General features: G+C 36.5%; 2 protein-coding genes across 8 annotated transcripts in view; one reads left to right on the forward strand and one right to left on the reverse strand.

The window, feature by feature from the left end:
• LOC106874711 (uncharacterized) overlaps window positions 1-10,774 on the reverse strand; it is a 28,083-nt gene extending 17,309 nt beyond the window's left edge. For all 6 annotated transcript variants that reach the window (XM_089350820.1, XM_089350824.1, XM_089350823.1 and 3 more), the window contains exons 1-2: window positions 9,810-10,774; window positions 995-7,277 (exon numbers count right to left, since the gene is read on the reverse strand). The gene's annotated coding sequence lies outside the window, so the exon portion shown is untranslated. The remainder of the gene's footprint in view (window positions 1-994; window positions 7,278-9,809) is intronic.
• LOC106874710 (uncharacterized) overlaps window positions 126-15,198 on the forward strand; it is a 32,946-nt gene continuing 17,873 nt past the window's right edge. The window contains exon 1 of one of the 2 annotated variants that reach the window (XM_089350812.1): window positions 126-263. The gene's annotated coding sequence lies outside the window, so the exon portion shown is untranslated. Of the gene's footprint in view, window positions 264-10,797; window positions 15,186-15,198 lie in introns of those variants that run through there. The other variant, XM_089350814.1, reaches the window with a different exon arrangement.

A 15,198-nucleotide genomic window follows, 5' to 3' on the forward strand; every position in this document is an offset into this window, starting at 1 on the left:
AAAGTTAAGCTTTAGAACTTGTTACGTAGTTTTCTAATCCCAATTTCGTTGACAAGGTATCATTCAATTCCAATCAGCTTTACGTCATAAAGGATATCACGAAGAGAAGAGAATTTCACTATTGATTCGGCTTGAAATTTTTACTGACCCACAAGTAATAGAAAACTGAAACAATTTTAAAATCAATATTAAAATATTTTTCAATGAAAAATATACTTTGCCCAACTACATTGACACCCAAAGTCTTCGATCTTTAAAAACAGGTTAGTGCAAGTAAATATATTAAATTTCTTTTTGATGTATAACTTCAATATATTCACTCAAGCTTTAATTCTTTAAAAATAAATTCGAAAGAAAATACTGTTAGGATCTTAAAAACAATAATGGCTGGAATACATTCGAGGATGTCACAAAGTGAGTGCCCATCGTTTATGTTATGACTTTTAAGAAAAATAATAAACACAGGTTTTCAGACATAAATACATTCAGTGGCGATTTTTATGAGAAACGTATTTAATTTGCATAAATTTAATCATTCGGAAAATTTACGAATGAAAAAGAGAATGTATGATTATAAAGCTATGCTGACCATTTAAGTGAAGGTGGTGGGTGGGTGGTGTCATATAATGGACGACCAAGCTTTGCCGTGGGTCAAGTTGTAAACAAATATTTCACTTCGGAGAAGGCACCAAGGAATAGGAAAATATTTCGCTTTCTTACTCTATAAACATTTCTACTGATATATAAAACAGATAACACGAAAAAAACAATTCAAATTCCAAAGCCTACAGTAAACAGAAAACTTTATCAAATTTACAGAACTACGCTTAGGAGCTGACATTTTAATAAACACAATTATAGCCAAATTCTGTTGGATACTTGAATGATTCTGTCGAGTGAAATCATAATTAGCAACCAAATAACGTGAGGATTTAATGCAAATCATATTATTGCCACTAGTTTAAAAAGTATATAGAACAAAACGATGACTTACTATTTGACAAGAAAATAACGACAGTAAAAATACCGGTATGAAAGTTTCCGAGGAGAGTCCGAGGCTAAGCTGTTATAGTAGTTGTTGTAGTTGTTTACTTTATCTACGGAAGACCAAGAACAGCATAAAATTATTTTGCTGACACGTCTTGGAGATTGTGATAAATGAAAATGACAAATCTATTATTCTCCAATGTATTTTATTTGCGTCGTAAATTATGATAAACGCACTTCAAGAAATTATTTTAGCGAACATTATCATGAAAATATTTTACTCTATTTCTGCCACATCAATAGATTCGACCGAATGATAAATTCCAAGTTGGCATATCGTTTTTTTAAAGTGTATTATTAATATTTAAACGTGGTAATTATATTTTCTTTTAATACATTAATTTAAATTTCAAAATGGCGAAAATCATTATACAAATGCAGCAAAAACCAATTTGGGAATTATAGAAAAGAAAATACTTAGAGGTGAGGGTGACAGTATTTACTACAAACAGGACTTTCAGACAACTTGAATGTTACTAAGATATTTTGAGGTTAGGGGAAAATAGAATTCTCTAGAATAAACAAAATTTTACTTTTGCTGCTCATTATAATGTAAATTAACCAGGGAAAAAAAGAGTAAATTATAATTTTGGGTTTCTGTATGCCTTAACAACAAAAGCAAGACATGAGATATTTTTCAAGTCTTCATCAATGGCCAAAGTATTAACTGGCTATTAGTTTATTCCAAATTAGTAAATGTTGCTCAGTCTCTACAACAGAATCCCTAATTGCATTCCAAATCTTGTCAGCCAAAACATTTTTATATAATTAATTGTATCTGTTTTCCCTTCGAAGCCTTCTTTCACCAATTCCCATCACATAATGCATACTATCCATATACATTATAAATTAATTCTAGCAGAGCTATTTCTTTTATATCAGTCAATACTGATGCTCCACTGTCACTTTCTAAACAAGCTTGTTCTTAGACTTTCATATTCATGTTGCATAGCCAACAATTATATTCTAATCCTCCAGCTTTGTGGTTTATATTTAATTAAGATACACTTCAAAAGCTACATGTTCATTATGCAATCTATCTGTTGGAACATTTTAATCGTTTTTTGTTGGTAACAAAAATAACAATCAGTATATGCCTGTTAATTTTGTATTTCATACTCATTCACAGCACAAATTACATCACTTGCACCATAAAACTTTTATACGACCTCAAGCAAACCACCAGAGAACACACCATGGCCTGCAGTCTTTAACCACACAGCATTTATTTTATCAATTTAAGCTTCTGTGTGAAGCTAAAAAACCAAAATATACTAAAAATGCATCTTAAACCCTTTATGTATAAGAAAATGATAAAAAAAGAAAGAAAGAAAGAAAGAATAGACAGTTAGATGCTTCTGTTGTTGAACTTTTTTGTATCTTCCATGAATTGGAAGATCTTATTTTTGGTTGGTAGATCCTTGAGAATGAAATGTACAATTTGGTAAGCATTCAAAGACCAGTTTCAAAGTGTCATCTTTCTCAGGTTGATAACTTTTGAATTGGAACAAATAGTGAGAAAGTTTCTTGGTGGTTTCCACTAGAACATAATAATGATCCTATGCAACATTTTCATGATAATATATAGTTTAACCCTTTAGCATTTAAACTGGCTATATCCAGCCTAACTGCTTTATGTCCAAACTGGCTAAATCCAGATCTCACATATGCCCAACAATGCCATTCTAAAAGTAAACAATCACATCATTGAACTCTCAGCTATGAGATAATGCATAATTCAGAGCAATATGAATAAATAACCATTACATCTGACAGAGTAATCTGAATTGCAAACAGAATAGTGATAGTGTGGAACTAATTCTACTCTATTATACAGATAGTTGCATTTCTGCTGTGTTCATTGAGACCACTTTTTGCATAATGATCAAGTGAAGTGGAAAAAGAAAGCAAATGGCTCCCTGAACAGGATGCCAGTTAACCACAGGAAACTTTTTTGTGCAGATAAAACTGAATTTAGTATTCTGAGCCATTGCCAATTTTACAGAACTTTTGTCCAACAGTATGCACGTGCAACTAAACAGTTATTTAAAGTCACATGAGCAGACCTCTGATAAAAGACATTCCACCTTGATAATAGTACCTTTGTATAAGCAATTACACTGTCAGAAAGAGAAGACCACAGGGTTTTCAGAATGGTGTGCCTAATGAAAATTTACCTTGAATACTTTTAGTAGTGTGTCCCACCAGATGATGGGCCATGTCTCATATTGCCCACTTCTCAGAAAAGATTGTCCATCATTTTACACCACATCTAGTTTTTAGGTACCTTTAGCCAATTCTGCATAATTAATTATGCTAAAAAGGAGTATCAGAACTGTACAGAAACCAGGTATTGGAAACTCAATTTTAGTAAGATAAATGCAGTAGAGCATCATGTATGAACAGGATATCAAGCATTTGATATACCAGCTGATTCACAAGAAACATGTAAGTTATTTTACCTAAAGCAAGGTTAATGATAGTATTTTGTCTGGAATTTAAGATGGCTAAAAGTTTAAATGACTGCTTTCTATGCTAGCATATGAATGTGTCAAAAGTGTGATGTTCCATTTCTATGAAATGTAGAAAGTTAAACTGAAAGACATGCAACAATTAGAAATATCAAATACTTGCTGCATTCATTTGTATTTAACTGATCTCAGGTTTCTACTCTGAACTTGAGATACAGCTGGAAAATGAGATGAGAAAACACCTGGGTATCAAATTCAGTTATACATTTCCTGTGGTAAACAGGCTAAACTTTAGGAAACACTGACCTAATCAGACCAAATTGGCTTACATATGCAATCATTCTTAAATGAATAACACAATGTAACACATGTTCATATATGCATTTTTTGCCACTAAATTCAAAAATCACATTTGCTTTGACGTAACATCGATAGTTATTTATTTATTCCTAATTTCATATTTGCTCGTTATATTTGTAACTTTTCTCTACAGCACTTTGTTGGTTCAATCTATTCTAATATTGTAAGGATAATTACACAACATTTAGTACTTTTTCATATATTGAAAGGTATTTAGGAAGTATAATATTAGTTAGAACAAAAAGAAACAATAAAACTCTGCACTGTAAATGCCTTGATGACTCTTTTCTTAAGATAAGAAGTGCTTTGATGATCGAGATTTTCTGGAGTGTATATTTTCATCTCTTCTGACTAGAGACAATATATAATCTCCCATCATAGCAGTAACCCATCGTCCTTGGTATCTTCTTCCCATAGTTGCGATGTCCTGATGAAATCTCTCACCATGCTCCTCACTGACATCACCCAAGTTTTCAGGGTAAAAATCTAGGTGAGAGTGCAAAAATGAACCTTTAAGGACATATGACAACCCATTTTTCTTGAAGTTTTCAATAAGCTTTGCTACCAGCCGTTTGTAATTAGGATCCTTGTGATTTCCTAGGAATCCATGAACTACATCACGAAATGCACACCAAGCTTCTTTTTCAACTTTTGTCATTGCTTGTTCCAGTTTCTTCAACTTTAACATTGCATTTACTTGGGGCCCAACAAATATGCCACCCTTGATCTTAGATAGCTTTGGAAACATAAGACAAATTTCTTGAAAAGCTTCTCCTCTAAAATCTAAGGCCTTCACAAACTGTTTTACCAATCCGAGTTTGATATGAAGTGTTGGAATCTACTAGAGGCTGTTTGAGAACATTTAACAGTTCTACTCGTGGGGACCAATGTACTCTCTTGTAATGATCCTCATCAGCTCTGCTGTCCCATAAGCAAAGGAAACATGAATACTTTGTGTATCCTCCTTATAAGCCAAGCAAGAAGGCAAGCATCTTGAAATCACCACAAACATCCCACTTGAACTCAGCGTAATTTATTTTGTCGAGAAATTCTTTGACATTATCATAATTTTCTTTCTTCTGTATGGAGTGTGCAAGAGGCAAAGAAGGATATTTGTTTTCATTGTGGAGCAACACTGCTTTGAGACTTCATGTTGAGCTATCTATGAACAGTTGCCATTCTGCAGAATCATGCTTGAGTCCAATAGCAGTAAACAAACCAATCACATCTTTACAATAACACAGATCATTAATAATTTCATAGTAAATTTCAAATTCTTCATGGCATTTTCGGTACACAGATGTCTTGTAATCTTCCCCCAGTAGATTCCATTCCTTCAACCTTGATGAAAGAAGTTCAGCTCCTGACATAGTAAGACCCAGATCCCTGATTAAATCATCTAGCTCACTCTGATTTGGAAAGTGAGGCTCCGAAGTCGTTCTTGGTACGAAAGCTTCCTCCATTTCTTGGCTGCTGCTACTTGTTGACTCTTCAGATGAAATATTTTCTGGTGGTAGTGGTACTCGTAAACTATCATTATGTGGGACAGGTGCTCTAGATGATGGATACTGAAGAACTTGTCTTCCTTTCACTTTTCTGTACCATCATGATGGTTCTTTCGCTCTCTCCATACTCTTGGAATGGCAAAAGGCATTGACTTTCCTGTACATCTTAACCATCCTTCTAGAGTAGATCAACAGCTTCCACATATCACATGTGGGGCCCATGGTTTGTCCTGGTCACCCATGAGTATTCTGAAATAGAGTCTGTACGCTATCCACAATTTGACACCTTTAACGATCTTATGTAATACCTGCTTTTTTCCAATATAATAACCACACACATAGCAAAATGTATCTGGAGAATTTTTACATACTCTAGTAGCCATCTTGAAAGTAGCAGAACTTAGTAATTAGTCTGAAAGAGAAAATTAGAAATACATTTAGTAGAGGAACATTATAACAATACCGAATATATAATAACATTGAAAGTCGGCATATTTTCTTAACTGTTGATGATACACAAAAACTAATTTCATTTTTGGAATCAGCAGAAAAAATGGATTGATAAACAATAAAAAAAATACAATAAACAAATTTTGTTTTGAAAATTGTTACGTTGTGTAATCAAAGCACACAGATATTGAATAACTTTAGCTTTACTATTTTGAGTTCATAGTTTACATTTGATAATTAGTGTTAAATGAGCACATTTACTATGATGGCAAACGATAAGAAAAACAAACAAAAAAACATGACACTTGTTACTGTGTCATGTATTTTTGTTTGTTCTTTTTATCATTTACCATCATGCACTCATTTAACAGTAATTATTGAATGTAAACAATATTAGTAAAGCTAAAGTTATTTAATATCTGCATGTTTTGACTATTCATTTAAAAATGTAACATAAAAGTCTGAGTGACAGATTCTCATGTCATATTACAGTTAGATATTGTTCTTGCATATTTGTTCCAATAAGTTCTATGTGCGCAAGCATGGTCATGTGATTTTCCAGGTTCAGTTTGAATGTGAGACAAGCCAATGTTTTCTACCATAGCCTTAGATTGATCTAAGCCTTGTGAGTAGAACTGGGTAGATAGGTACTATATAGAAGTCCAATAGATCTACCTGCTCTGGGTTGATAGCCTAATCCAGACTGCAATCTAGTTCATAATCTGCAGATTGCAGGACTTTCTAAATTGCATGCCTAATGAAAAAAATTACCATGAATTCCTTTAGCAGTGTGGCCACCAGATGAGATAAATGCAGCCTCATATGACCAACTTCTCTGAAATAATTGCCTATGCCTAGTGTAATCTATCACTTGGTTCTTGGGTACTTTTGGCCAAATCCATCTACTGCAAGCATCATACCAAGACTCTTGTCTAAGTCTTGGGTTCTTCCTCTCTTTTCTCCATCAGACTGTGAGACCCTGCAAAAAAGGTGATAGGTACTTCTCTTTTTTTTTTTAAATAAAGCCATAAAAAATAAATACGTGTTAAGCATTCACATATTTTTCTTTCTAATTGTCATACTTTTTTTTCTAACATTTTTACATTTGTTTGCCTTTGCTAGCATGAGTTGAATAGTTCTGTAAATTTGACCATGTATGGGTTTATAGAGTCAGTACTTTTCCTGATGGATGCTGATTCTAATAACACCAACCATTCATAAAGTAGAAATGATTTCTAATTTTAGTAAAATTTTCATAATTTTTAGAAAAGTACTTTCCTCAAGTACTTGCTTTCCTCTTCTTCCTTCTTCTTCTTCCTTTTCTTCTTCTTCCTCCTCTTCTTCCACTTCAAGTGGAAACAGCCAAAATATGTTTCACCACACTTCACAAGGAATCTCTATCATCACTTTTGATAGTTCCTCGGTATTTCATGCTCTTTTGTACCTGTTAATAATATCAATATAGTTGAGTGGTTTTCATTTTCTATTAGGTGCAGAAGTCTCTAAAACATAACATCTAATATGACATTCTGGATTATTGCAATAACCAGTAAAGCTACCTTACATTGAACAAAAATAGTTGAGATGGGGCAGAATAAGTCCATAATTCTCCTTGCAAATCCTGTGCTTATGCCAAAAGGTGTTTTGAGCTCTCATGAGATGCCAGATGCTCATTCTAATTTTGGCACAAAGCCATCAATTTAGAGTGGGAATAGAAGTTGATTACATCAACTCCAGTGTTGAACTGGTATTTATTTTATCAATTCTGAAAGAATGAAAGGCAAAGTTGACCTCAGCGGAATTCGAACTCAAAATGTAAAAGGTTGGAAGAAATGCTGCTAGGTAACAATTCTACCAGCTCACTGCCTTCAGATGCCTGATATGTATATAACATGAAGATAATTTTGAAGCTCTTTCTTCATGGTCCAGGATTCAGTTGTCTATAGCAATAATAATAGATTTAAAGTTTCATAATTTCAAGAACTAGATTTAGACTTAGAAAATTACTATTTGTAAATCTCACAATGAGATATTCAGCAACAGTACTTTGGACTAAAGATTATTTGCCAACATAACATAACAGTCCTGGTTTAGGACAAATGTTGTTGTAATTTAGCCCCAGGAGACACTGTCTCCAGCTGGCTATACGACACGATTTGTATCCTTATATTTTCAAACAAGGGAATCTAGCACCCCCACTCGAAAATATAAGGACACAGATCGTGTTATACAGCCAGCTGGAGACAATGTCTCCTGGGGCTAAATTACAGCAACATTCATCCTAAACCAGGACTGCCATGTTATGTTGGCAAATAATCTTTAGATTTAGACTTATTTACATTTTATGAAACGTAGCTAATATAAAATATACTTCTATTTTATCTCTATCCAATAGCTCTTACAGTTCTTGCTTATAGATAATGTTTCATAGAAGGAAATCCAATGAAATTTGGCATCAGTTAATTAAATATTCAGATCTTTGAGTGGTTTTTCATTTCTTTTTCAATTTATTTCCCAATTCACACACTTATATAACAAAAATTGATTTGCTGCAAACAACAGAATTAATATAAACATATATGTATAATGAGAGAAAAATGTTAGAAAACAACTTCATATGCCAGGATACAAAATTTTATTGTATTCAAGAAAAGTAACTTATAATTGGTTGGTTGATACTTCAATTTAGACAGTTAAATTATGTGTGCAATGCAAATGCACACACACACACACACACATATATATATATACATTCTTTATTTTTACATTTTTCTTTTTACTTGTTTCAGTCATTTGACTGCGGCCATGCTGGAGCACTGCCTTTAGTCAAACAAATCAACCCCAGGACTTATTCTTTGTAAGCCTAGTACTTATTCTATCGGTCTCTTTTGCCAAACCACTAGGTTACAGGGATATAAACAGACCAACATTGGTTGTCAAGCGATGGTGAGGGGACAAACACAGACACACAAATACATACATACATATATATATGACGGGCTTCTTTCAGTTTCCGTCTACCAAATCCACTCACAAGGCTTTGGTCAGCCTGAGGCTATAGTAGAAGATACTTGCCCAAGGTGCCACGCAGTGGGAATGAACCCAGAACCATGTGGTTGGTAAGCAAGCTACTTACCACACAGCCACTCATGCGAATGCTTATTATTGATTATTATTTTTTTCCCCCATTTTGTGTCCTGGAACTGATTCACATTCCATGTTTTTAACATTTTTCTTGAATATCTATTATTTGGTAGTTTACCAAGTTGATTCATGGCCCAAAATACGAGCATGCATTTATATTTACAGTTTATTGGTACCTATAGATTTCAGAGAGTTTTGTGGATTGTTCTTTCAGTGTGTATGTAGTTAATCATCATCATCATCATCGTCGTTTAACGTCCGCTTTCCATGCTAGCATGGGTTGGACGATTTGACTGAGGACTGGTGAAACCAGATGGCTACTCCAGGCTCCAATCTGATTTGGCAGAGTTTCTACAGCTGGATGCCCTTCCTAACGCCAACCACTCAGAGAGTGTAGTTGGTGCTTTTACGTGCCACCCGCACGAAGGCCAGTCAGGCGGTACTGGCAACGGCCACGCTCAAAATGGTGTATTTTATGTGCCACCCGCACAAGAGCCAGTCCAGGGGCACTGGCAACGATCTCGCTCGAAAGTCCTTACACATGCCGCGGGCACAAGTGCCAGAAAGGCGACGCTGGGCACATGTGCCATCACAATTTCGCTTTCGCTTGCCCCAATAAGTCTTCGCAAGCTGAGTTTCGTGTCCAATGAGGGAGACGACGTTAATAATGTTAAAAGTTGTGCATTCAACTATCAGAAGATTAATCTGTTAAAACTGATCACTCAGTCAAGGAATAATGATAAAAAGGAAAAAAATCAATAAAAGTCGATAGGGCTTGAGAGTTTCAGGTGAATATAGATGTTTTTTTAAACTAGAGAATCTCGCTACCAACCTGCAAGAATCTTCTGTACCAAGTAACCGGTCTCCAGCATCGACGCTCAACTTCACACACAACATGTGAGACCACAGCTCTGCTCTTCGGCAACAACTTCCTGAATACAGACATTCAACTGTGTAACTCTTATACGAACTGGTATTTCTCTATCTTTGTGTTCAGGTCTCTTATAGTCTATGTTACAGACACTTATTCTATGCTTTGTATTCTACATTCACATACAAACACATTATTGTACTCATACATATTGTACACATACTCTTGCTTATACTACGGTCCGTCATTCATAATGTTGTATACATACTCTTGTACAAGAAGGCCTGTCTTATGTATGTGTTATTAGCCGCATGCACGCACAAACAGACACACAGTTGACTACCTCAATAAACTTACTCTTTATATATATCTAACGGTTGTCTGTCATTCTCTCTTTCCTTTACTGGCACTTGCTCGCATCTCATGTTATATAACATGTTTTGTGTTCGACCGTGCGGCGCGTGAAAAGGAGCTTTCTTCCGTTCGTCGCCATCTTCTTTGGTTCGCACGATCGTTTATTACAACTGACACCCGTATCCACCATAAAGGACTTTGAAGAATTTGGCATCTCTGATAAAGAACGCTCGATGAGGGAGACAACTGATGAGCCCAGTGTCTACCTGCCTAGTTTGCCTGAGAAGAGTAGGAGCAGGGCTGTGCACATTTCTCGGTCTGGTCCTTGAACTTCCTGTGGTACCAGCAGACTGAGGGCGCAGGAAGTGCGCATGTGCTCGAGAAGGAGCAACGCCTGGTCCTTCCTGTCGAATGATGCCTTGAAGATGAACGGTTCCTACACATGCGTGAAACCTGGCGGGTCAGTTCTGCGTCGGCCCACAAGATTTCAGGGTACTACTAAAGCAGCATGGTCCCGAACGCGCAGTCGCGCGTCCGCGCTAGCTAGTCGTGAGTGGTCGATCCTAACCACATTCATTTGCACACGCGGGTTAGGATCGACCACTCACGACTAGCTAGCGCGGACGCGCGACTGCGCGTTCGGGACCATGCTGATTTAGTAGTACCAGATTTCAGAGGATTGCATGTCAACCGGAGCAGAAGAAGTAGAATCTCGAGAGGAAGATGAAGAAGCAGAGGATGGTGAGCCAGAAAATTCCATAATCCTGTCTGCGGAGGCGGCGAATGTTCAAGGGCCGTGTGTTTCATCATAGGAGCTAAAATCGACTGTACATTAGAAGGCATCTTCGAGAAAAATAGTTGTTTGACAAATGCCTGTCCTTCATATGAGCTATCGGACAACTCTTGGATTCGTCGTAAAAACTGGGTGGGGGTTCGCTCCCCGAGATGCTTATCCTGCAAGAGTGTGCAAAATTTACTCTCAGCCGAGGGTGAGTTACGCCGCAGAACCTCGACTTTGAAAGTTTCGTAAGTCATATCCGGTGGGGTTCCTGTTATCATATCTCTCACTGAAAGTGCAAGCGGAGAAGGAATGCCAGTAAGAGTGATGTGGAGTTTGCTCTGTGCTGACTGAATTGTTAAAAGAAATGAAGAACGAATCCTGTTGTGAAAACCACATCTTAACATCTCCTTGATATTGAGGCAGAGGAAAATGACTCATCTTGGACGACAGTAGGAAAACGGAACGGCACGAAGAACAACTGGTTGAAGAAACACTGTTAGAAATAGCAGTCAAAACACACTAGATAAAAGAAGACGCGACGAGCCACGAACTAGGAATTTGTTTTTTTTTTTAATAGCAGAGGATGAAAATAGAAGAAATCCTTGCTAGTTGATAGGGAACAAATTATGGCCAACGCGTAGATAATCCGGGTGGTTGAGAGAAAGAAACTCATACCTGACATGTAGGAAAATTTTCTGTCCATGTGAATTCTTGTGAAAATTCCAGATGATTTTTTTTTTCCTTTTTTCTTTTTTTTTTTATAAGCAAGAAGAAAATTCTCTGGAACGCTGTCTTCCAATGACCAAGATGTATTTTCGGTTACAACCCGAGGAAAATGATTTGCAGTTTCCCCGCTTGAAAATGACACCAAAATTTTTCCTGGTGAAGAAGACCATATGATGACGAGAGACATCAGTGGTAGCATATTCCTATGCGAGGAGTGGTGGTCTGGTTGCGTCACGAAAGAGAAAAGGGAATACGTCTTCACTGGTCTGTATTCGCTCAGTGGTCACCATTTCAGATGAATATGTTCATCTCCCACATTGGGTTGTCATTTTAGAAGTCTGTGTTCACGTCGGAGGTCACCATTTTAGATGATGCAGGTCGTTATGAGCCACCTAATATGACTTTCAGAAGGCTGTAATTTCGCTGGTGGTAAACCCGGATGAAAAACATACAAGCGAGGTTGCAACTTAAACACGTTTATTGTGGCCACGCGTATATTACACAATGGGATGATAAATAGAATGGCTGGTGTGTAAAGGCCATGGTCTTCTGTGCTATGCTCCTATCTTGTAGCTGGTGGGTGTTGAGAGAGGCTAGATCACATCTTTACAGTTCGAGGTCCCAGTACAGAAAGTGGAAGAGATAAGGTCATGTGGCTGAACCTTAATGTTTTGTAACGCCTTCTATCTCTGTATAGCCAGCTTGTTTACCCGCTGTCAGGGGGAGTAATGCGCCTACACCTTCATGTCGCTAATTTGACCGAAAATGCTATTCAAGAGCTCTGCCGTATTTTCTTGATGTATTTTTGGCCGTTTCTCTTGATGTAAAGCCTTCAGATTATTACCTATTTTAGTTGCTCTCCAACAATCTGCGACACGTTTGTTCAACGACTACGTGGTTCGATTAATTCTTCAAGTCAAAACCTGATGATTTTTACTGTCAAAGCATTGCAAGCTTGTGTAACGTTGGCAAGAAGTCATGAACAATGAAAGAGAATATATTAGAATAAATTATTGACTGATCTGTTAAAGTTGTTGATGAAAAATAAAGATTTTTAGTGAGACCTAGATTTGAAACCGTATAGGTTTAGCAGCTAAAGATTAGGCAGCTTCCATGAATATGAGCCAATCATCTTGTTGCAATATCAACCCATATTATTGAAAGTATCAGATGTTTCTGCCAAAATAGAGGTTATAAATGCGAAAACATAGTCAAACACACTAGAGGTGCCCATAGGAAACACAGATAAACAAGTCCGAAAGAAGACTGGTTTCTTGGCTGCTACTCGACCCCAAATTTTAAAAAAACCGTCGACTATGAAGAACAGAGTTTTACATTGGTTAAAGCCACACTTGGTTTTACTATAAAAAAAACATGTACATCATTGTATAATATATTTTGCGTGTTCATTTGTAGAAGTAACAAAAGAAACCATCTATATTCCTTCGTAAAGTGGTACACGGAATCAAAGCAAGAAACATTACAAATTCTGTTGGTTGTTGTTCACCATCATTTGATAATTCAGCTTGGGTCGTCGTTGGTTATATATTAATTTTCCTCTGGAAACAGCAGGATGTGCATAGCTCGTCTTGATGAAAAAAAAACTCTCACCTCTCTGATTCGTGAATAATCTGTCAAACCAATTTATGGAAAAGGAGGCTCCAGACCACATACAGGATTTGTTATTTGAAATATATTACGCGCAACGTGATTGGACCTTCGATCCAATTCCTGCGTAAAATTCAACCAATCACATCACGAGCTAAAGGCAAATAACAAAATGTATTATAACCGAACTAAACGAAATCGGGTTTAATGAGGGAGGTACCTTGTGAAAAATCACCTGACAAAGCACATCTGCACTGAATAATGCACCCCAACTAGCTGTACAACATTTTGCCCACGAGGAGCCGATGCACAATGGATTGAAACGATCGTAGTGGTTAACAAAGAATCCATGTAAATTCTATTTTCTCATGTTATATACATTGTGTGTGTATAATATACTAAGTCTCTTTCTTATGTATACTTCTTTTGTAAATAACACTTTAACGTCTGAAGCTATTCCAATTTATATGATTTACTTTCTAAATCATTCGACACGACCTGGAGTCGTTGTGTTTATTTTTTTTGTATTTGTTTCATACTGAAACAGTTTGATGTTTTCTAAATTAACCAACAATGTTTCTTTCTTACTTCAACAATGTCTATTTAGTTGTTCTGTTTGTCTTTTATATTTGAAAGTTCATTCTGTTTTCGTAATGCTTAACTAATGTTTCAATATTCATAAATCTTGACGATGTGCCGTGCATCGCAATAATTATGAGATTTTTTTTTCACCATTATTGTAGCCCGAACAGTCCTTTTGCAGTAAGTTGCTATCATACTCAAGCTTGATCTGATTGTTTTCTCGCCAACACCAATAAAAATCTTTCTCTCTAAATTTTCAAACAGGGTTTGAAAATAAACAGAACAGCGTTGTTCTGTTTATTTATTTATTTATTTTTTTTGTATCCAGAAGTTCATTCTGCGATCTTTTGATGTGTCACAATGTTCATAAATTCAGATGATCTGTCTGGCATCGCAACAGTCATAAGCAATTTTGGTGCTACTGAAACTGCGGTAAGCACCCTAAAGGGTGCTGTCTACCGCAGTTTCAGTAGTCTGTGCTGTGAAATTGTCTGATTTGGGTTAACGTTAGGGTTAGGAACACTTTGAAATTATATATTGAAAATTCAGACGGCTAATATGTGTTAGTGCCTCTTCATGTCTACACAAGAAATGTGGTTCTTCATGAACTTCTGCAGTGAATCATACCCGTATAGTATTTTGGGAGTGATAAATATAATTTTCTCATTTTCCTGTTATTTTGACATTTTTATTTACTTTCTCGTCCTCTAATTATCAACTTTCCTCGGGTAACTTTTTCAATAATAATTCCGTCTTTATTGACGGCTGGGGTATTCTAATATGTGTGTGCGTGTGTGTGTAAAAACTAACACTCCCTTTTTCCGAGCTGAGATTCGAAACCGAATCTAAGGATTCTCGCTTGTCTGATCCACCACTAATCAAACAGGCGTGAAAGAAATTTCTTTGTCCTGTCAAATTATGATGGATTGTTTCCCTTCGACCTCAGCCGTGTCATTTAAGGTTCAAGTGGACAGGAGGTGACTACTTAGGTAGGAATTTCTTTTGTGGTATGTCTGTCCTTCTAGCTTTCACGGCTTTTATAAATACAGTAATCCGTCAAGGGACAGTCAGTCAGAGAATCTTGTCAGAGACAGACGGTCAGTGAGAGAAGTAGTCAAGTCAGGGACGGAGAGAGAGAGAGACGCGCCACGAGATAGCCAGCCAGTAATTTCTCAGATATTCAACATGAACGACAGTCGCTATCGCAGAACATAAACAGACACCACTGGATGACCAACGCACACACAGACACAAACCATGTCCGGTTCTACCCTATCGTATCCGCAGTATGTACCCTGT

This window comes from Octopus bimaculoides, chromosome 4, assembly GCF_046866305.1.
Source record: "Octopus bimaculoides isolate indiv1 chromosome 4, ASM4686630v1, whole genome shotgun sequence".
NCBI classification, from domain to species: Eukaryota; Metazoa; Mollusca; class Cephalopoda; order Octopoda; family Octopodidae; genus Octopus; species Octopus bimaculoides.